Consider the following 23,210-nt stretch of genomic DNA (forward strand, 5'->3'; position numbering starts at 1 on the left):
CTCAAGAAAAAGATAGAGAATAAATTAGTACCGAAATGATCTTAAAAAATTGAAGAAAAAAAAACAGTTTATTAATTATATTAATTGTATCGGGATATATTTTTCACAATGTACGGGAAAGTGCTCTCCCTTCGAACGTTCATGCCATCGAATAATGTGAATTTATTTTGTATTCCTAAGTTATTTACACTAAATTTAATAGAAATGTGTAAGTCTCTTAGGAAAACTAAAAGAAAATTCGCATTATTCGAAGGCATGAACGTTCGAAGGGGAGTTCTTTCCCCTAATTATGCTGCAAAGTCGTAAAATATCGTCCTGAGTAATGACAATAATATCCTGAGATGTGGATGCTTCTTTCTTGCCCCCGAAGTGTACCAAATTCCGGCCAGCTTGCAATTCCGGCCACATTTTTGTTCTTCAAATTTTCATGCATTCTTAGTTTTTGCATACTCTTGAGATTATACTATGCAAAAAATAACAAAAAATATCAATTCGATGAGAAAGATAATCTGAGAAAGGCTTTGGAAGATTTCCGGAAGGGCAAGGAACTATGAAAATAAAGGTGGCCGGAATAGGTTGCCAATGCTATGTCTACATTTTTATTCATTTTAAAATACATTAAGAATGATTTTAGAGAAAATAAAGACGGCGAACTATCTACAAGGTTCCAAGCAACAGCCCTTAAAAAGAATTAACAAAAAATCAATTTGTATTAAAAATATTACATTTCAAACTTGAGACTTTGGCGCTTGCATGCAACTATGCCGAAATTTGGCACACTCAATAAATATACTACAATACTCTGCAAAGTTTCTTTCTGTAAAAATCACCAGAAGACAAATAGAGTTATTTGGATGTTCAAGCCCTAATGGGTTAATTTAAATCCTTTTAAATCGCATAAGAGCTCAATTATCGATGTCATGAGAAATGCATTGAATTGAGTTGCCTCTGGAATTGATGGACAGATCAAATTGGAAGTGCAGATCTTCACGATCTTACCATTTCATCAAGAAAGCCAAAAAGAAAATCCCGCCAAAAAAAGTGGCATCCACCTACGCCAATTTTCAACCTGACGCCATAATCCCCAAACGAGATCGTGAAAATGCAGATTGAGCAAAGAAATACCTAAGAGAAAAATTCCCTGAAATCGGCATATTATGCGAAATATGTGCAGGTTTACTTAATCCCCATTTTTTTTTCTTTCTTTCACAAAATCTCATTTGAATTTAACTCTTATTTTTTTTTCTTCAACTCTCCACCTCTTTGCCACACCATGACACGCTAAAACAATATTTTTATGAATTTATTGCGCGAAAAGTGCAAACAAAGCTCCCTATTTCTCTCAAAGTCTTTTGGCGCTATTTTAATTACCGGCAAAATACATAATCAACCAAGGCAAATAACAATACAAATTTCATACTCTCATCTTGCGCACAAATCGACTTCTGATCGTTTCTTCGGCTTAAGGAGAATTGTACATTATAAAAAAGTGAAAAGTAGATTTGAGACTATGGTTATGTAAAAAAAAAAAAAAACAAAACAGAATGTGGTAGAAGGGAGAAAGACGATTTCATTGAGAAGCTGAAATGATTAAAGACCTAACCAGAAATAAGGTGAGAAAAAAATCCATGGATATTACTTTTAATTAATTGAGAGGACGTCATTCATGTTTGCCAGGTTAAAATTATTATTAAAAATGTAATTTCCAACTCACTCTATTGTTCCCCGCACTCCTATACGTTAATAAGAGACGCCAAGTAAATTATAATTGAAGTGCATAAAAAATAATATTTAAATTGTATTAATGAGTCAGAAGGTTGTGGTAAGCGGAGGGAAGTGCAGAAAAGTGCATTAGGAGCTGTGAAATTCCAAATCCATTCGTTTCTTCAATTCGATCACGCTTAATTAGCATTGCGATCCCCTTGAATGGAAATTAAAGGAAAAATAGAGAAGATCTTCAGATGAAATAATGCAGCTATCACATTAAAAATTGATGACTACAAAATGTACTAAATAAGGAACAAATTATTCCAAGCTATTATTCTATGGAAAAATAAATTTTATGTGTGGGTACTGCAATAAATTTGTGCGTTAATCTGTAACTTTAGACTGAAACAACGACAAAGAGAACTTTATTTTATTAAAATTGTAAAGGAGAATATTAAGTATAAACAGCAAAGTATAGAAAGTTTAATTGTTTATAACTTATATTATTAGTTTTAAATATTAAAAGTATTTAGAACAGTAAAAATTTAGCAAGATCTCTTTCGAAGTCCTATCAACATTAAAGTTTTTTTTTCAGGATATTAATATACGGAAACTGGAGCACTACTGGACACGGGGTAGGATCGAATACTGCGATTTTTAATATGGTATTAGACTTCAGACGATTAGACCTGCATGAATTCATAGATACTGTAGGGGTGCTAGTCTACTGAAGAAATGCTTTTCATAATCCATGTATTTTAGGAATAAAAAAATAGTGTTCAGCGCCACCCCATGTTCGGTGGTGCCCCAGTTTCAAGTAATATTACTACACAGAAAATTAGAGAAAGTGTACCAAATTTCGATCAGCTTGTAATTCCGGCCACTTTTTTTATTCCTCAAATTTCCATGAATTATTAGGTTTTGGATACTCTATAGATTATAAATACAATGCAAAAAATAACAAAAAAAATATCGCTTCGATGAACTAGATGATGTGAAAAAGACATTGTAAAAATTCCAGAAGAGCAGGGAACTATGAAATTGAAGGTGTCCGAAATACGCCACTAAAGCTATGTCTACATTTTTATTCATTTTAAAATGTATTAAGAATGTTAAATTGTATTCTCGGTCTTTTGTGAATAATTTTGAGTCAAGAAACACGGTATAGACCTTTTTAAAAACTTCTCTATTTCTTCCTGCTACGACGTTTCGGAGATTGGTTAATCATAATGAGGAAGGAGACAACCAATCTCCGAAATAGAGAAGTTTTTAAAAAGGTGTATTAAGAATGATTTTACAGAAAATAAAGACGATAAACTTCCTAGAACGTTCCAAGCAACAATCCTTATAAAGAAGTAACAAAAAAATTGTTCGTAAATGTTTGTGAATTTAAACTGAGAACTTACAAAATGCTGATAACTCTCATAACTCGTATAACTTACTGAAAAATTCGCAAAAGTTTGTACTTTTTCACAAATATTGTTTATAACATTATCACTTGATGAAAAATTTTGTGGTCCTAGGTGAAATGCGACCTGTTCCGATCAGGCCCAAATTTTGGATTTACACGTTTTGACATTCATAGATAACAGATAACATATGCGCTAAAAATCGATTTTCGGAGAGAGATATCGACAATCGGTTTTGTTCTTCTATAAGAACTTGTTCGCAAACACAAGGTAATAAATCTGTAAAATTTGTCATTTGTTCGTAAATTTTTACCGGATAAACAAAAATGTACGAACAAGATTTTGTAAAAGAATAAAAGATGGTTGTCAAGTGATCATCTTACGAAGAATGTTTGTGAGAAAGTATAAACTTTTACAAATTTTTTAATGGGTCATATGATTTATGAGCATTTTGTAAGTTCCCAGTTTAAATTCACAAACATTTACGAACAATTTCAGGAGATATATTTTTCTTTGACCTCTGAAAAAGAGGATTGTTGGAAACAAATAAGTCTTGTTAAAATTTTGTCAAAATTATATTGTTTACTAATTTGAAAAAAAAATTATCACATTTTTTTATAAAAAAAACATCCTTTTGACAAACTTTTCTCGTTATTTTAACAAAACTTTTTTTCAGGGCAGCTTTTTCGAATTTTTATACTGCCTGTATTTTGTTCTTTTACTTAATAAAAATAAAAGACAGCTAATGTTCCTCGTCTTTATAACTACTCTGAAAAAAAGTTTTGTCAAATACAGTTTGTCGGAATATGGAAATGTTTTGTCAAATCGGCGACCAGCTGGATGTTGTTAAAAACACCATTATGAGAATAAGATACATTTGTCCGCTTGACAAAACTATTTTTTTTTGAGTACATAATTTCACAATAACGGTAGAGACTAACAGCCTAAACAATGTAAATAATTTAGATCACATTTAATTTATTATCGTCTTTTGCTTATTGTAATAAAATTAATGATAGTCGAAAAGGAAAAAAAATTCAAAATGATATTCCTATAAAGTATCAAGTGGTCAATTAATTATGAAAAAATTGGATTACAATATCTGAACATGAAAAACAAATATTGCAAATTGAATATCTAAATTTATGATCATATTTTTAATGTAAATTAATTACGTGTTAAAAATAAACAAATTCAGAGAGAGAAAGAGGAAAGTAATTTGAATTATTGTTAAGTTTTTTTTGTATATTTATAATTTCACTAAATTTTTGATCATGTTCGCCGCAAATTTGATTAAAAAATAGGGGAAGTGCTCATAATTTCGGACTGCTTATAATTTTGGACACTTTGAGGATAAATTTGGGCACTAAAAATAAATTGATTAAAATTATGGATTTTTATTCCAATATTTGATGAATAATGAATTCTATCTAAATATTTATTCTTTATGGAAGATTTTAACACTTATTTCGTTAAATTTTGAATATGATTTGATTTAAAATTCTTGTTTACTTCAGTCTTATTTAGCTAGTAGTATTTAGTAAGATATTTTTTTGAAATGAAAAACAGGGCATCCTGTTGAGGTGGATTGGCTGTCCAAAATTACAAGCAAGGTGTCCAAAATTCGAGTCAAATATATCAAAACATTTTTAAACGTATGAAGACTAAATTTAGTATAATCAAAGCCGATAAACAGCTTGCCAAAATTTATTTCATTTCCCTTATTTTCAAAAAGAAACAAACTGGTGCTCATTCTTTATGTCAACTCTTTATCATATTTCACTTAAATACACACATGTGTTAAATGTTTAACTGCAGAATTAAAAATATCGTTTTTTGAATCAATTTTGGAAAAATGTAATCAATAAAACAGCAGTAAACATGATTTCGTCCTTACGATATTAATACATTTTATGTAATTAATTTTGTATGTACTAAAACTTTAAAAATTATTTCATTAAAAGTCTTATATCAAGGTTTACCTTATCTGTGGTTTTTGCCTAAAAATTTTAAAGCATAAATCTCTGAAGATTTTGCGTTTTATATTCTACATGGACTACGTGTAATAAGAGATGTTTTAGTACAAACTTGTTCTAAAACTAAATTTTGACCCACTATACTGTACAAATGGTCAGTATAAAATCGGTCTTTATCATAAATAAAATTAGAAGTTTAAAAGTACTAAAGTTTAGATGATTTTACTGACTAAAATTTAATATAATATTTTAATGAACAATTTTAATTTTTTATTGATCAATTTTAACTCGTTGCAAATTATTTTTTTTTAATGTTCACTTGCTTTTGTATTTTTTTTGTTTTGTCAAATTTTGCTATTTAAACTTGTTTAGGAAAATGATAAAAAAAACTGAGAAATTTAAATTTAATTTAATTTGTCCTTAAATTTTTGGGTTTAACGACAAATGCAATCATTTTAAATTTATTGATAAATATTTAATAATTTCGTCACCATTATTTTTGTAAAAACTTTGTAATTATTTCGTTAAAAATGACTTCAATTTAATAAGAATCTATTTCCTGTATTCACGGCTACCTTTAGGCATGACATTGATTTTCGTATTTATTTATGAAATCAAAATCAAGAACAAAAAATTTCAAAATCTTTCTATTTTTAATTAGTAAGTTTAGAATTTCTTGCTTGAACTTTAAAATTTTGAAAAATTGTTAGTGTGTTCGGATAAAAACTATTACATTGCTTAATAAAATTGGTTTTTTATTGCTAAAATCTCAGACACAAGATTTTCAAGTGATGAATTAGAAGCATTAGGGTAAAGTGGTACAAGTTGGACAGGGCTTGTTTTCTTGATAAATTTATTACTTCATTTTTTTTGTTTTAGTGCTTTAGTTTTATAATTTAGTTCCTGGTACTTAAAAACAAATTTTGTACTCTATTTATCAAGAAAAAAGACATGTCCAAATTATATCACTTTACCCTACTACTTGATCTTGAAACTACTTTGTCAAATTATTTTTCTGCATTTCAAAAATAAAAAAAAATACAGAAGAAATACTGAAATATTTCTAAAATTATTCAAAAATAATTTGTGAATATCTTTGAACATTGGACATTATTTAAAAGTTAAATTCATTTAATTAATTCCATTATCTCAGCGGAATTTTTCAAAGATTTAGTGCACGCAATAAGTAAGTCGCTCTATAAGTCAAGTGTACCAGGTTCGAATTCTTATTTAGGATATCAAAAATCCTCTTGCATTAAAAATTCTGAATTGTATCTTAGTACTTCTTCGAGATATTGTTCTGTATTAGCATACTTAAAGATATCTTTTTCAATGGTAATAACGAACACCGTTATATATCTTTCTTATAAGAATATTTTTTATTACTTTTCACCTTGTAATTGTTGCGTTAATAAATTTTTATAAGATAAAATGAAAACATAAAAATCTACCTTTGTTACCCCTTGTAAGTCAGGGTCATTACCCAATGACCAAGGCAGTGTACGCGATCACAACTACCATTTTACGGTTTTTATTGTTATTGGTCACACTGTGACGACTCATGATACCACTACTGCTCAGAGATTACGATGACTGTTGCTTTATTAATGAATTAATGAATTTCATTTTCTTGCTCTGCCGATTACCTGTTTTTTTTTCACCTAAACTTCCTAATGGTAATTAATGTAACTCCTAAGCATAAGACACAGTTTGTTATTATTCATTTGTGGTCTCAATATTTATGCCACAGCGTGTAACGAGTCTTGTATCACTTCACTTTCATTTTCTGTCAGTGAATCTCACAGTTGATACAAATGAGATGAAGCACCTTTAACAATATTATTGTACTGATGCGTTGCCTTACTTGATCTTAAAGTCAATATTCGTAGATGGGGAGAAGAAAAGAGGCAAAGATGAAGTATTAAAAGTGAATCTGGGTCTCTTGCTCAACATCTCGCGTATTGAATTTTGCAATCAAATGCATCCCAGACAACCATCAGAAGACGAGTTTACTTCTTGCTGATCATTTTCTTTCCTTTTTGGTTAATTCACTGAAGAGTGCTCTCAATGTTGAGAAGGTCACGAACATTTTGTCTCATTGACGATCACTTCCATGATAAAATTAACCACTTGGAGAGTGCACTGGAGGAACAACCAAACCAAATAAAAAAAAACCATACCAACTCACTGACCTTCTGACGCGTTTAGTGGCATATTGAAAAATCCTCCGGAGGAGACAAAAAAAGACCACGCGAGATCACGAACCAAGAAGTCGTCACCTGGTCAGAGCAACAAAAAAAAGAGCTACCTCCTCCAATCGATGGTAATCCTCGATTGAGCAAAACATCACACGTAACGGCCAAAGAGCACTGTTTGCTGGCTCTAAAGGTAAACCAGAACAAGATCAATTGATCTTTAGGAGGAAAAATCGGAGCAACTATTTCTTTAATTGTTGGTGGCATCGTAAAAAAAAGTCAAGCAGAATGAAGGTGCCCAAAAGTAGATCAAATTTGAATGTTTTACAGACTTATTACAATGAAGAATGTTAAGTAATAAGCATATAAAATAATTCGGCATTTGGCATTTCGTTCATCAAATGTTTGCACTTGTTTTGTACAAAAACTGGACTGGCATATTTCTATGAATGCCTCTAAATTTACTTCTTGCATATAAAAATTTCAAAGGGGAAAACTTAGATTTCCGGAATAAAGCAAATTGATTCTCTTGAAAATATTCTAGATTGCATATTTATTAAAAAAAATTCTCAATTATCAAAATTCATGTTTCTAAATTCTGGTTATCCGGAATTTTAAATACTGCCTTATTGAGCTCAGGTTCCTTATTATTTTCAGAGTTCAGAACCTACGAAACAGGATGGTTTTCCGGAACAAAGCCATAGCAATAACCAAACTTGAAAATGAGATTCCAAAGTATACCAATTCCATAATTTTTTCTAATTATTCAATGCGGTATTATTGATTCTCAATTATTCCATTTATGATTCTATTTAATTCAATCATCGATTTCAGAATTTTAGCACTGCAGTATACAACTGAATGAAAGTTCTCAATCGCAGTTGATTCGAAATCTTGGACCTTCAATATTCTGGACCTTCCGAATTTTGCCTCTTCGGAATTTTAGCTCTTCAGGAACTTGACATATTCCTGATTTAGATTCTTCTGGATTTTATTTTAATCCGTTCGGGATTAAAATACTATGATACTAGGATGAATCTAGGATGAATACTAGGATACTATGCGGAATTTTGGCTTTTAAGAATATCGATTCATTCGGGATTTTAGCTGTTCGGGTTTTCGGGTTAAGGAATTTCGGCTGCTTAGGATTAATACTTCTTCACGACTTTGACTCTTTGATATTTTGGATCTTCTGGACTTCTACTTATTCGCGATTTTCGTTCCTCCGAATTTCGAATAATTCTCGATTTTTACCCATTCTGGATAATGTATTTTTCGAGACTTTCTCCCATTCGAAAAATTTCCGTATGGAATTTTAGTTTTACAGGATTTAGATTCATTAGGATATCTGGTTCATCGGGAATTTCAGGTGTTTAGGGTATTTTTGCGGAATATTCGGAATATTTTAGCTCTTTGCAGTTTTCGATCTTCTATACCCATTTATAATATTCATTCTTCCGAATTTCGAATATTTCTCGATTTTGATCCATTCGGGATAATAACCCTTTCGAGATTTTCATTGATTCTAGAATTTAAAGTGCAGAATATTAACTTTTTTACTTCGGATTTTTGATTGTTTAGAATTTTAGCTAAAGGAATTTCGACTCGACAGGATTTCGACTTTTTCACGATTTTTGATATTCGGAATTTAGCTCTTCTGGATTTCTAACCATTCTGGATTTTAACTTATTCGATATAATAATGCTTTCGAAATTTTGGCCAATTCAGGCATCAAGGGAGCGAAATTTTGACTTGCGGTATATTACCCGTTAAGAATTTCGATTTTCAAGATTCCGGCTATTCAGGATTTTGCATTAAGGAATTTAGCTCTTCAGGATTTTGGCTTTTCTAGACTTGGATCCATTTGAGATATAATGACCTTTTTTCATTGTTCGAAATTTTAGCTTAAGGAATTTCGATTCTTCAGTATTTTGTATGTTCGGAAATTTGGCTCTTCTGGACATTGACAAATTCGTAATCTTGGTTCTTCTGACTTTAGAACAATTCTGAATTTTTACTCATTAGAGACAATGATCCTTTCGAGATTTTGGCCGATTTGGGAATTGATCGAGAGAAACTTGAATTTGTGGAATACTGTCCTTTAAGAATTTCGATTTATTCGGGATTTTGGATTAAGGCACTTAGCCCTTCACGATTTCGAGTTCTTCAAGATTTTGGCCCTTCTGGAAACGGAACCATTTGGGATAATGACCTTTTTGGGATTTAGGCCCATTCATTCATTCGGATTTTGATTTTTTGGAATTTCCGCTGTTCGAGACTTTAGCTTTAGGAATTTAGGACCTTCAGGATTTCGATTCATTTAGAATTTTGGTTTTTCGAGATTATGTATTTTTGCAGTTCAGGATTTTGGCTCTTCTGAACTTCAACTTATACGACAATTAAATGTGCGAAATTTTGGCTTTCGCAATTTTACCTTCTTCAGGATAAAACCCATTCGAGTTTTTGGCTCTTCAGGATTTTAGCACTCCGGAATTCGAGGTATTGACCCAATCTACATTTTGATTCTTTTGCATTTTAACCCATACGGGATTTTGATGCTTTCGGGATTTTGGTATTCTGAAATTTTGACCTATTCCGGTTTTTGGTTGTTTTTCATTTGGATATAAATATTCCGGATAATTACACTTTTGGAATTTCGATCCATTCAGAATTTTAGTCCTTAGGGCTTTTGAACCGTTTTATATAAATATAAATACTTTAGAAAATATTTGATAAGTCAAAGCGAAAAATTTCTGACCTAAAACGTATGAACTTCGTTCTTAGAAAAATAAGAAAAAAATTAAATATTTTAAGGCTAATACATTTGAAGTTCGAAGGAAGGGGATATTTCAAAAAATTTCTAAATTAAAATAAAATGTCTTTTTAATTTATTTCCAGTGATACCAAAATTATATAAAAAGTTAGATATTCACATATTTGGTCAAAAGCGGTTCTAAATTTTTATAGTACAGATGTTCTTTAATAGATATTTCTTTTTTATTGTATGGCCTTGTTCTTGAAATCTCCTCCTATCGCATATTTTTCATTCAATAAAATTCATTTTCAATAAAAAGGGAATGAAATTCAAAATTTATTGCGATATTTTCTTGAATTTAGACTTGAAAAACCGATATTTCTTAACGTAATTCGCATTCAATATTTATTATATACAAAAGTTCTCCTTCAGTTCTTTTTAATTCAAAGTAATGGTCACTAAATTATAGTATTTATCATGACTAAAATGTTTATCGAAAATGTTACGCATTACGTAATTGCTGATTACAGCACTTCCAGTCTCATAGCCTAACATTTAGCATTCTAATTTAATAATTAGGTGGAATATTGGCTGTTAAAGTCCCATCATTTACCTAAATGTTAAACGTGTAATTTCTCTGAGTGATTCATTTAATCACTACTTTGTGTAAATATGACTTCTTAGACACTTACAGTAATTTAAAAAGAAAATATATTTGATTTTGAAATGGCAGAGAAGAAAGACCACAAGAAAGACATCAAATTTAATTGTTTTGACCGGCTTAAGTAAGATTTGATCCCAGGTAAACTCAGGTCAAGAATGCGCAAATATTGATATTTTTGTACTATTTTCAGCAATTGCATCATTGAGGGGTTGGCCTCTAATTTTAATTATTCGGCAAAGAATAATTCAGTGGAACTTTAGCGCCATTAATTCATGCCAAATTACCAAATAGTTCATACATTTTTGGCAGTAAGTGTATGTCTTTTTGGTAGAAAAATGATCAATCTCTTTGGTGGATGGAGTGAGATAAAGTAACGATCTCAGTTGTGATTTTATAATAATGCAAGGAGGAGATTTGAGTCAGTGATGAGGTGAAGAAAAAAAAGAGACTGCCGAAGAAATGTGGCATAATTCCCCTAGTACCTAGCCATTTGAACTGAGGCGTGATTTAAAATTAAAAATATGAGAAAAATTGCAGTGATTTCGTCACATTTTTATAACACTCAACTCGTCATTTTTTCCCTTGCACTGCTCTTTTTTCACTCCCGCAACAACAATTTTCATCTTGGGCAAATCTAATGTGATCCCAGGAAAAGATCAACCAAGAGTTTTTCCCTGGGCTGATCATGGTATTGGTGGGTGGCACAGTAAAAAATTATTTAATTGCTAGTGGGTACAAGAGAGGCTAAAAACCCTTGTTGAGACACTTAAGAAAGAAAAAAAGAACTCCACAAGTACTTTTCCTTTCATCGCACCAAACAACCAGCATCGTTAATTTTTCTGCGGGGCAGAGATAGTGAGAGTCTTGAGAAGGGGATCTTAAGAGATACAAGAGTCTCTATATATATATTTTTTTTCATTCCTCCATAGCAATTTTGTGCATTGTTGGCTGTTTTCTAGGTGTTTTGCTTTAAAAATTTCTCACGATGGTGATCGCACCAGCAAATCTCTCTAAACAATTACAAATCCAACACAAATTTCCCCTTCTTCATGACTCCCAAGACTCCATGTCGCTGTTTTTCCCTTTTGTTGCTGTGAAAATTCCATCAGGTTTATGGTTAACCAAGAGATTAGATGGTTCTCTGAACCAATTCTCTCTCGATGATCTTTTCATTCATCTCTTGCTTGAGTTTGGAATTGAATTGTCGACAGTGAGGAAATTTGTCATTTCTCAGACTTACACTCGGAAAAATCATAGATTTAGGAAAAATAAGTACACGTGGTAGGAATTACCTCTGCTAAAATTATTGATTCTAGGATGCTACTCCATTACGAACCCTGCACTGAGAAAAAAAGCGGGTGCGATTATCTTCTTTTCGTCATAATTTTAACACTTTTTAGGTGTAAAAATATATCAAAATTTTTTAATGTTAATTTTACACCTTTTTAAGGGTAAAATTAACATGAAAAAGGGTAACTTTAACCCCTAATACACCTAAAAAGAGTAATAATTACACCGATTTAGGATCAATACTGCAGGGTAAAATCAACATTTCCGGAATGTTATTTTAACTTTTTCAGATTTCCCTCAGTGTGACCTATTACCGTAGATGATGATGACTTTATAATTTCTGGTAGGTGAACTGACGGTGAGGTATTTAATACTGCTATTTCAAGACAAAATTGTCCTTACCCTTATTAAAACACTTAAAGTTCCAGAGCTTTCGACACTGTATCGTACCCTCTTCAGTGGTTTTTGATTAGTCTCCTGGATATTGTCACTATTTTGTCTAATATTATGCCCTATACACACTAATGACTCAAGCCGAGAGACAGCTTAATGTAGTTAAAATGAAAATAATAATCAAATTACAGATCCATCAGTATCTGACTAATCCATCTCTCAACTTAAGTCGAAAAACGGCTTAGTTATAGTGGGAAACTGATGGAAATTTAGTTAAATCATTATTTCTTATTATAATTATGTTAAGCCGTCTCTCGGCTTAACCCTTTAACGATGAAATACTTTTTACGGACTGAAAATCAACAAAAAAAAATAAACTGAGAAACATAATCAATGATAAGTCTTACATCTAACCTTGTAAATTCCAACAGAGTCTGATTCGGTTTTGTTTTGATTGATGTTTTGTGCTTCTATGAACGATAGGAACAAAAATAGCCCAAAAATTTAAGTAATTTTTCTGACAATACCAATGAATAATATTTTTCGCTTTAATGAAAAATATTACGTATTAGTATTGTAGTTTTTATTGCTAAAAGGGTTTTGTTTAAAAAAAATTGGAAGTACAAAAAATAAATAAAATCAATTATGAATTTGAGAATTTAAAAATTCGCCATTTTTGAGCTTAAATACTTACTACAAAGCAAATAGCTAGAGACTTGCAAAAAATATTCTAGATTCCTTCAACCTTCTACTTTACAATTATGTACAGACATAAAAAAAAATAACTTTCGGTAGTCAGGAAAAATTATTTTCTTTATGGGACACCGGTGTTCCAATCGTCCTTAAAAGGTTAAGTCGAAAAACCGATTAGTAGGAAACTTATGGAAATTTAGGCAAATTATTATTTCTGATTCTAATTACGTTAAGCCGTCCCTCCCCTTAAGCTTCAGATTTGGAAAACAGTTGATAACTAATTTTTCTTTCTGTTCGCTGCAAAACGGCTTGGTACTCGAAAAGTCTTCGCTTCGAAAAGCTTGAGTGTTTAAATTATGGATTAAACCACTATTAAAGATGGTCTTAACTGATCGGACATAGTTGATCGAGTCCATGAAAAGATGAAAACCATTCTTAGAAGATTAGATTAGATTAGATTACAGTGGGGGGGGGGCGATTCCTTACAGGAACCACTGCACCCAGACCTACTTTTGAGCCCATTCAACATCCCCAATTAAACTAGTCCCTGTTAAGGTCAACATGGTTCGAACCAGACCGTTTTTCAGATAAACTCCATTAGGGCCTTAAATTTAAGACTTGAAATTCGGTCATGTGTTCGTACAGTTTTGCCAAACAATCAAAAATGTATGAACAAATGTTTGTTAAAGAAGGAAAAATGCTCGTCAAGTAATTATGTTACGAACAATGTTTATGGAAAAATGTAAACTTTTATGAATTTTTTGTAGGTTGTACGCTTTATGAATAATTTGTAAGTTTCTGGTACATAGAAGATATATTTTGTAAAATTGTTTGTAAATATTTGTGTATTTCTATTGTGGACTTACAAAACGCTCGTAAATCGTATAACTCATAGACAAGTTTATAAAAGTTTATACTTTTTTTCACTAACGTTGTTCGTAAAAATGTTTAAAAATGTTTTGAAAACATTTGTTCGTACAGTTTTGTTTGTCTGTCAAAAATTTACGAACATGTGACAAAATTTTACGAACATTTTCTATGTGTTTACGGACATTTACGAATAAATGTTTGTAAAGTACAAAAAATGCTCGTCAAATGATCATTATACGAACAATGTTTGTGAAAAAAAGTACAAACTTTTACGAATATGTTTGTGGGTTATACGATTTACAAGCATTTCGTAAGTCCCCAGCACGAATTCTCGAACATTTACGAACAATTTTTCAAAATATTTTTTTTCTAGGGAACTAATATTCTGAGTTTGAATCATCATGTACTATTTTCCATAAAATTTTAATTCAAATTATATTTAAAATGGAACGTATTTTGTGGTAATACATTCCAAAAAGAACAAATATTCTGCAAATAATAAAAAAAAAATAAAAGAACGAAAAATAGAGAAATAACGCTATTTTTTATAATTATTCGAATATATTTTCATTATTTTTATAAAGTTTAGTTGCAGTGTACCGAGTTTCACTCAAAGTGTCCAATACTTCACGGCTGGCCGAAGTTTAGTACACTACAACACTTGTCTAGTATTACGAAATATTTGGAATTCCAAATTTGACTTTACTCGATCTAGTGGTTAATTCTGCTACGTGAAGTTACTCGTGTTAAGATTTACAGGGAGAAATATTTTCTACCAAAAGTTATTGCAATATCGTAGTACGTTTTAATTTTAGGTGTCAAATTTACAACTAGACGGAGTAAATGAGACAAAATTACAAACTCAAGCGAACAAAAATAAGTCTGTATATTTTTTACTCGAAATGAACCAAGCTCGCCAAGCTAATATTAAAAAAATAAACTAGCACTTTCAGATTAAGTAAAGTGAGTTTACTTCATTGTGTGCTTCATTTCACCACGAGGAGTACAATGTAGTTAGTATTTATCACGGAACTAGGCAAAAATAGGCGAATCCTTTCGCTATTTAAGATTAAGTGTGCTTGAAAAGTACTATTCTGAGTTCCTGACATACAGGATACATTAATTTCGACTTTGGATACTCACTTACACTTGAAATTTGATAGTTCTAAGCTCCCTAAAATTGCATTATTACAAAATTAGTACTAAATTATGTACGATCGAACTTTGAAATTAGTTTGTTCGGAATTCCGCATTGTCCAGTACCCTAAATTTCACTGCAATTGGGCTTATTCCATGGACCATAAGGCTTAAAGAATAAATGGAATTAGAAATAAACAAAAAACTTGGTATACATTGCTTGGTACGCAATTTGTAAGGAGGTACCGACTGCCGGGTTTTAATGGAACATCCACTCCTTCTCACCAAAATTTTGCCTGATTTGATCACTGTTGCACGGCTCCTTCCGGGACTACAACCCGCTACACTTTTGTATTCATTTTTGCACACAATTTTCACTAAAACGTGTGTTTTGGATAGGAATCGAACCCAGTATTCTCCAGAATAAGCGCCGTCTCTTAATAAACATGCTTAGTCTATGTTCTCTTTACTAAGTATCGTATTAGATTTGCAAACAGTAAAAGATGGTAACGTACAACAAATGAGTCGTTTGAAATAGTATTTACCACAAATTTTTCTAAGTGTATATTTAGTGATCTCAGGAATAACCTTTCCCAGTGATCGTACATGATCGTATTTTGTTTTTAGAATTCACACCATTAATCGTGACTGGACACAAAAATAATTCCCTGTCTCTGGAGTGATCTTCAAGTTAAGTGCTGAATGCTTGTGCGTTCCAATTATGATTAGGCCCAGAGAGTGAGTTATGGCCAGAGACTGCGATCCCTCCTGTACCCAGAAGAGATCTTCTCGCGATCGCGTGGTGATCGTCTTTTTTCATCGCCACACTAATGAATGAGTCTGTGCCTCCAATTGATCTATTATCGCAATTCGCCTCCGGCGAGATCATTTTTGCTGGATTTATTGATCATTTTCATCGCACATTAAACATTCTCTAGTTAATACATTTATGTGCAATCGATACGATCACTCAGACATCGCACTTTTTGTTCATCTCTTCAACTTTTATCCGTATTTTTTTTCTTACTGTTACAAATCTGAACGCTTCTGTTCAATTGACTTCACTTTTGGTGCAAGATCTCGTCTGCTAAAAAAAAGCTCCAACATAGTCTCATAATGTAGGCAAGATCTGCTCGATCATGCACCAATTTTCAAAAGAGTATGTATGAAGCCTCACTGGCCAATTCAAAGAGAGATCGTGATTTTGAGATATTGCAACTCGCGCTGGTTAAATTCATTGAAAGAATTAATGATCGCCAGACCGATGATCAAATACGATCACGTAGTTCCACTGAATCAAATTTACATGCTGATCATTTTGTACATTTTCCAAAATTGCAGCAATAAAATTTATTTCCCCGTGAACAACCTTGCTGAACAATGATCATCTCCTAAATTCCATGCATTATGACTCTATTTTTTTCTTACCCATTTACCCGAGTACAAAAGAAAATTCAAATGTCACATTAATGTCCGTCTCGTTTGTATTTAGGAAATTTCGGACCTTTCGGACAAGTTGATTTACAAGAAGATCACAAAAAACAGAAGGTTTTTAAGTGAGTTTTAATGCTCTTCTCCGCCTCTAAAATGGCACTTTTCTCACAGTTATTATATGGGAAATAGTAATTATACGTAGAGTTAGGAAAAAAGACTTATATTGCCGCTAAAATGATTTACTTTTAATTGCATTATGGGGCTATTACATCAAAAAAATCTTTTACAAACAAAATTAAAAAAATATGTGATGAAAATTATGATTATTATTTTAAAATCGTTTTTTTTTGTTTTCCATAATTAGATTTAAACTACCAGAATATTGAAAACGTTTTGAAAGCATTTCAGATTTAATAAGCATTGAATCCATTGTGATAAGATCGTTTACAGAAACCAGCATCTGGAACACAATTCCTTTTTTAAATAACAATTTAAATATTTAAATATTAAAATTTACTCAAAATTTGAGTCTTAAGGGGCAAGAGAAACAAAAAAAAAACGATGATAAATTGCGAAAGCGTTCAAAATTCTGAAGATTTTTACTATTATCGTAAATGTTCGCTTTTCAATTAAATACCAGGGTCAGAAAAATCTTTAAAAAAATCTTTTTCTAAAACAAAATTTTTTAGACAATTGAAAAAAGGTAATTTAAAAAACAATTTTGGTTCTTGAAAAAGCTCTGTTTTTAAATTTATTAAGAAATTTCGAATTTTTGAAATGGTTTTTGAATATTTCACACCACAGAACCCTTGGTGTTGTTGGTTTTACAAACATTACGACTTCTAAAGTACACTGAGAGAAATCCAAAAAAGTTAAAATAACATTCCGGAAACGTTAATTTTACCCTGCATTATTGATCCGATATCGGTGTAAATATTACCCTTTTTAAGTGTATTAGGGGTTAAATTCAACTATCTTTATGTTAATTTTACACTTAAAAAGGTGTAAAATTAACACACAAAAATGTTGATATATTTTTACACCTAAAAAGTGTCAAAGTTACGAGGAAAAAAAGTTAATCGCACCCCCTTTTTTCTCAGTGTAATAACGGTTGTAGAAAGACCTTAAGTTTTTTCTTAATAAAGAATAAAATTGGTTTAGTAGAGTCGAAGCTATAGTAATTTATGCGTTACAAAAAACCGAAAATGCTCTTGCCGGAATTGCAGGCGATAAAAGAGATAGAGACAAGTTTTTTTTTGTAAATTACTGCAGAAGAGTCAACAATAAGTAGTAACAATTAATGAAATTTCTAGCTCTGTTTGAAGTGTTGCAGATTGATGTGTTCGACATTCGAGTACTAAGGTAAAGTGCCCTCAAGTCGACCGGTTCCTCAATTCTACCGGTAGAGTTATTTATTCAATTTATTTATATTTACACTAATATTTGACGTATGATCTAACATTAATAGGTCTATTATTTCATAAATAAATACGAATCAGTGACAATTTTATAGAAATTCACCATCAAACATTCAAATATTGACCACCGGTCGAGTCAAGGAACCAGTCGACTCGAGGGCACTTTACCTTACTTGACTACATATGAAATTTCTCAAAAACATTTGATGATAAATCAAACTTAGCGTACAATGGGATAATATTTGGCATCGTTTTTGGTTTATTCATACACTATTTCAGTGTAACGCTTGCACTACTTCTAAAAGTTCAAACATACAGACACTTCCAAATTACGCTATTATACCTTAGAAATTGTTTATTTACAAGGGAACTAATACTTGAATGTTGAATTCGACAACTGATTCGACTTCAATGACTTTGATTTGGTTACATTTAAAAAATTTGGACTATCCAGTGAGCACCAAATGATGACCGATTTCAGTTTAAAACATAGTGGAGATTGGGGCAAAAAGTAACAAATCGAAAATTTCGAAATTCAATATCTGCCAAGACAAAAAAAGATAGCGATTTAAAAATTTTTCCATAGATAGCCTCCATATACCTTCTTCAATGTCGCAAGTTTCTCAGAATTCGAACAAGACATTTAGAAAATAAAAAATAAATGAAATTATTAGCCCTGTTTTTGAAATATTCTTTCACAGGATTTGAATTTATACCTAATTATTTTCCAAAATTGATGAACTACTGGTGAGTATTTCCTAAATGATATGGGTTAAATCCTTTTATTAAAAATGACCACTTGGGCTGAAAAGTAATAAAAGATATGGGGCAAAAAGTAACAAAAACCGAAGCAATTTCTAATGCCTTACAGCGAATAGAGACGTCATTGCTATGTGTTGCCGCTTGCTGTTGTAAACAGTGATGGTGGTGCAGAACCGAATAAACAAAATAATACGCACAGTCCAATTGAGGAAGATAAAAATTCTGTCGAGTTTGACTGAATCCAAGATATTTAGATAAAAAAAAAACACTTTTTCCATTATTTTTTGTTTTGCTTTTGTTCTGCACTTAAATAACAATAACTCGGCAACTTTTCGGCAGAATTCGTCAAATTGATATCGCCCAATTTGCCATTTTAGAATGTTAGTTCAAAATTACCCTATTGTACCCTACGTCATCTAATAAAAATAGATAGTATGAGAACTGCTTGGTTAATTCGTCCACCGCCGTCTTATACTGATGGCTGAACTCCAGAAATTAACGGCTATCCAATTTCTTTTCACACAACACAAAGACACTGAGGTTCAATCAGCCTTACTTTTTCATTTAAAAACAAAATTTCTCCTAGAATCCTAATTTAGAAAAGAATTGAAGCGTATCCACTCAAATCTAGGATAAATCGTCGGTTGCATCAACCGTTGTCGTATCTGTATTTATTTTCTATCTCTTTTTGATGCTGATTGCGATTACTATAACTTCGTCTCTAGCATCAAATGCTGATACAGAAAAAATGTAGAGATTACGACAATAGTTGATGCAACCAACGAAACATTAAGACTTTAAATATCTAAATTTCGGGGTGTTATTTACGAGTAATGATAGAATGGAGGCAGAACTCTCCGTCGCGAATTAGTAAAGCTTTTGCAGTAATGAGGAAGCTTGGCAGAAGCGTGCTGAGGAAGGTCGAGCTTAGTCGTTTGACTAAATTATCGGTTTTCAAATCTGTGTTCATTCCTATTCTCACATATGGTCATGAGATTTGGATAATAACCGAAAGTGTAAGATTACGAGTACAAAAGCTTCCGACACGAAGTATCTTCTGACGGTTAAGGGAATCACTCGAAGACTAATTCGTATTCTATGATGAAAATCCTTATGGCTCGGGCACACCTTTTAGATCAAGAAAATTTCATGAAGTCGAATTTCGTATTCATTTCTTTCTCACATGTTTTGCATATGTCTATCTCATTCTCTCGCACTCTTCTTCTTCTCTTAAACATCACTCCAAATTCAATTTAGCTCAATCGAATTTGGTATGCGAAAGAATGAGATAGCCATATGTAAAACATGTGAGAAAGAAAAGGTTTCGAATTTCTACTTCATGAAATTTTCTTGATCTAAAAGGTGTGCCCGAGCCATTAATTTAGAAAAGCTAATTTAAATTCTAAACCTATTGCAGTTCGTCGCTAAGATTAGAAATTATCGTAACTTACTTAACCGGTAGATCATCAATTTTCGTAACTTAATAGTGAAATACGAAGCTTCAACGAATTGTTAATTAAGGTAACAAGTGAGTTACGATAATTGCTGATCCAAGCGACAAATTAGCTTCAGTTCTGAAGTCCATTGTGAGAAGCTATTAGACCTTTAAAAATTGAAATTTCTTTAGGAATTCTTGTATTATTATTTAATCAGCATTTGGCTCAGAATTAAATATCTTTTGTCATGATCTCGACACGAAATATTGAAACTAAATCTTTTAGTTTTTTATTTTATCTCAGAATTGAGGGGTGTATTATGGCTTTTAAAGCGTCAATAACGTAGCTTAACTTAGGAGAAGTGAACCCAGAGTGGAAAACCGATTAATCAACGATCGCCTGATCGGCGAAGATTAATCGCTCTGATCGATTTTTCAGTGGTGATTTATCACTCTGATCGACTGACCGGTGCCGATTTATCGCTCTGATCGATTGATCGGACACCATTATTCGCTCTGTTCAGGGGCCCATCAAGCCTAATGAAAAGTGAAGATATTTCCCAAGAATAGCTGCCTTATAGAACCAAGTATTAAACAAGTTTTTTAGTGCACTTTTAAAAGTCTTAAAGTGAGAATTTTCTTTTGAAATTCCTATAGAAACTCTTAAGATCCTTAAGAGTGCGCCACTGTACTTATAGTAATCTCAGTGATGGAACCAAGAGCGTTATAAGCAAATTAAAAGATTTTTGGTTCTATAGTGTCTTACTTAAGGAATCCTACAAGACTATATTAAGAAAAAATTGCTTCTTGGGTTTTCACTTTTCCTTGTAAAAAGTTTGCAGATATTGCACCGCGACTTAAACAAATTTGCTCGTAGTTCTTGTATTATTTCGGCGAACATTATGAAATATGTATTTTTAGATAGCTTTTAATGCACGATTTCGAAATATATCAGACTGATAAGTCAATTCTCCTTAGGAAAAAACTTGCCAATAGTCTTCAGTTCCTCTATGCAAAAACGTATGGAAAAATGAAATGACGAGAGGCCCCTGCTCTGATCGATTGGTTGGTACTGATAACTTTCAATGATCAGCTGATCGAAAACCATAGGGAACTGTAATTAGTAGACCTGTTTACCTCCTGGAAAGAGACTACGACAAATAAAAATTGTCCAAAATGGACCTACATCTCTGTAATACATTACGAGCGAATATATTTAAGGCTGTTAAAAAATATTGTCAATGTAATAGCTCCATTAGAGATGGGAAAAATGTAAAACTTTTAGAGACATCGTGAACAAGGGCTATCGCGATAGAGACATTGAGAGGCTCCACGACAAAATTCGTGATGCTTCATATTTGAGGATCATGACTTTATTCAAATATAAGAAGATGATCGAGTATTGAGATTGTGACTAATTATTGGGTCATTCTTTCGAAGGTAGATCGCGATCTTCAGCCACGAATTTAGTCAATTTGTCATATGAATCAACATGAGAAGTTTGTGGGAAAAGTCAATGTTGATCTTGAAGTGATCTCACCTCTCCTAAATTCTTTATCACTCATCGAGAATATTTTTTTCATATCCAACTGAGTGATTGATTGTTAAACAATATGCTCGATTGAGGGCTTTAGATCAGCAATCCCGATGACTTTTGCACAAGAAAAAAAAGCGCATGTGAGAAAAGTACCCAGGCGAAAGATCATTTGGGAGATAGTGAAGCTGATGATCTCCCGAGACGATCGCACTAATCACACTTGTTCTATTGGCACGCGGGTGATCGCATTACAAGAGATCTTGGGTGTCGTTGTTTGGAGTCTCATTGGGACACCTCGTGGGAGAATTTCGTGGTGCAGTGACATGATCTCACCTGGGTAGAGGAGAGATCCCAAAGAGTGCGAGCTAATGACACCCATTTGCTGTTGTTTCTCCGTTGATCTCCTTTGCATTTCAAACATTTCTTGTATTACACTTTTTACGATGATTGCATTCATTAAAATCAAAGCACCATGAATTAAATTGCTGTGGAAATTGCCATGTTTGCTCTAGCTTCTGGCACTGAGCTATTGTTTTTTCTCACATCATGATCTCCTCATAGGATTTTATTCTTTGGTAAAATTGACATGATTTTTCCATCAAAAATCCATCCCGAAAATACCAAGTCGCCTAATTGTACATTTCACTGGATGTAATTGTTGCCTTTTCTCCAGCAAAATTTTAAATGTCATCCTCTGAATGCTTATTCAGATGATCTTTTTGCAAACAACATTCAAAGTGAAAGACACAAATTCTTTTAAAACCATTTCTTTCTGTCTATGACTCTTTCGCATCCCGGTTGACCACACACACATTCTACATTGCAGGGTTCCATCAAGCATAATAAAAATTGAAGATATTTTTCACTTTTCCTTGTAAAAATTTTGCAGATATTGCACCGCGACTTAAACAAATTTGCTCGTAGTTCTTGTATTATTTCGGCGAACATTATGAAATATGCATTTTTAGATAGCTTTTAATACAAGATTTCGAAATATATCAGACTGATAAGTCAATTCTTTTTAGGAAAAAACTTGCCAATAGTCTTCAGTGCCTCTATGCAAAAACGTATGGAAAAATAAAATGTTGAGAGGCCTCTGCTACATTGCTTTAAAAATATTCTGTGAGAATCATTATTTGTCATCTCATTTGCTGAATTGCTTACCGAACTTATATTTGGAATGACTTTGTAATGTCTTTTGTACGCTCTGTAATTGTCCGCTATATGGTGGTAGTGATTGATAAGTGGATTTTTCTATCCTATATATTTGACGTTTGAGCTGGAAAAATGTTATTTTTTATTTATTTAGGTATTTTTAATTCGAAACAAATATGAAAATTGTCTGGAATGAGCTATTAAACGTGTGATAATTTTAAAATGTGAATGGTTTGACTAGATATATAATTGAATTTGACAGCAGTCAAAATTACAGAGAAATGCTTATCTGTCGGTTAAAAATATTTGCAGTTCTTTTCAATCCTTTTTTTAACTTTAAGTCATCTTTAAGTGATAGAAGGTAAGATCAGTGAAAAAGA

This window comes from Phlebotomus papatasi, chromosome 1 (assembly GCF_024763615.1).
Source record: "Phlebotomus papatasi isolate M1 chromosome 1, Ppap_2.1, whole genome shotgun sequence".
Classification (NCBI taxonomy): domain Eukaryota; kingdom Metazoa; phylum Arthropoda; class Insecta; order Diptera; family Psychodidae; genus Phlebotomus; species Phlebotomus papatasi.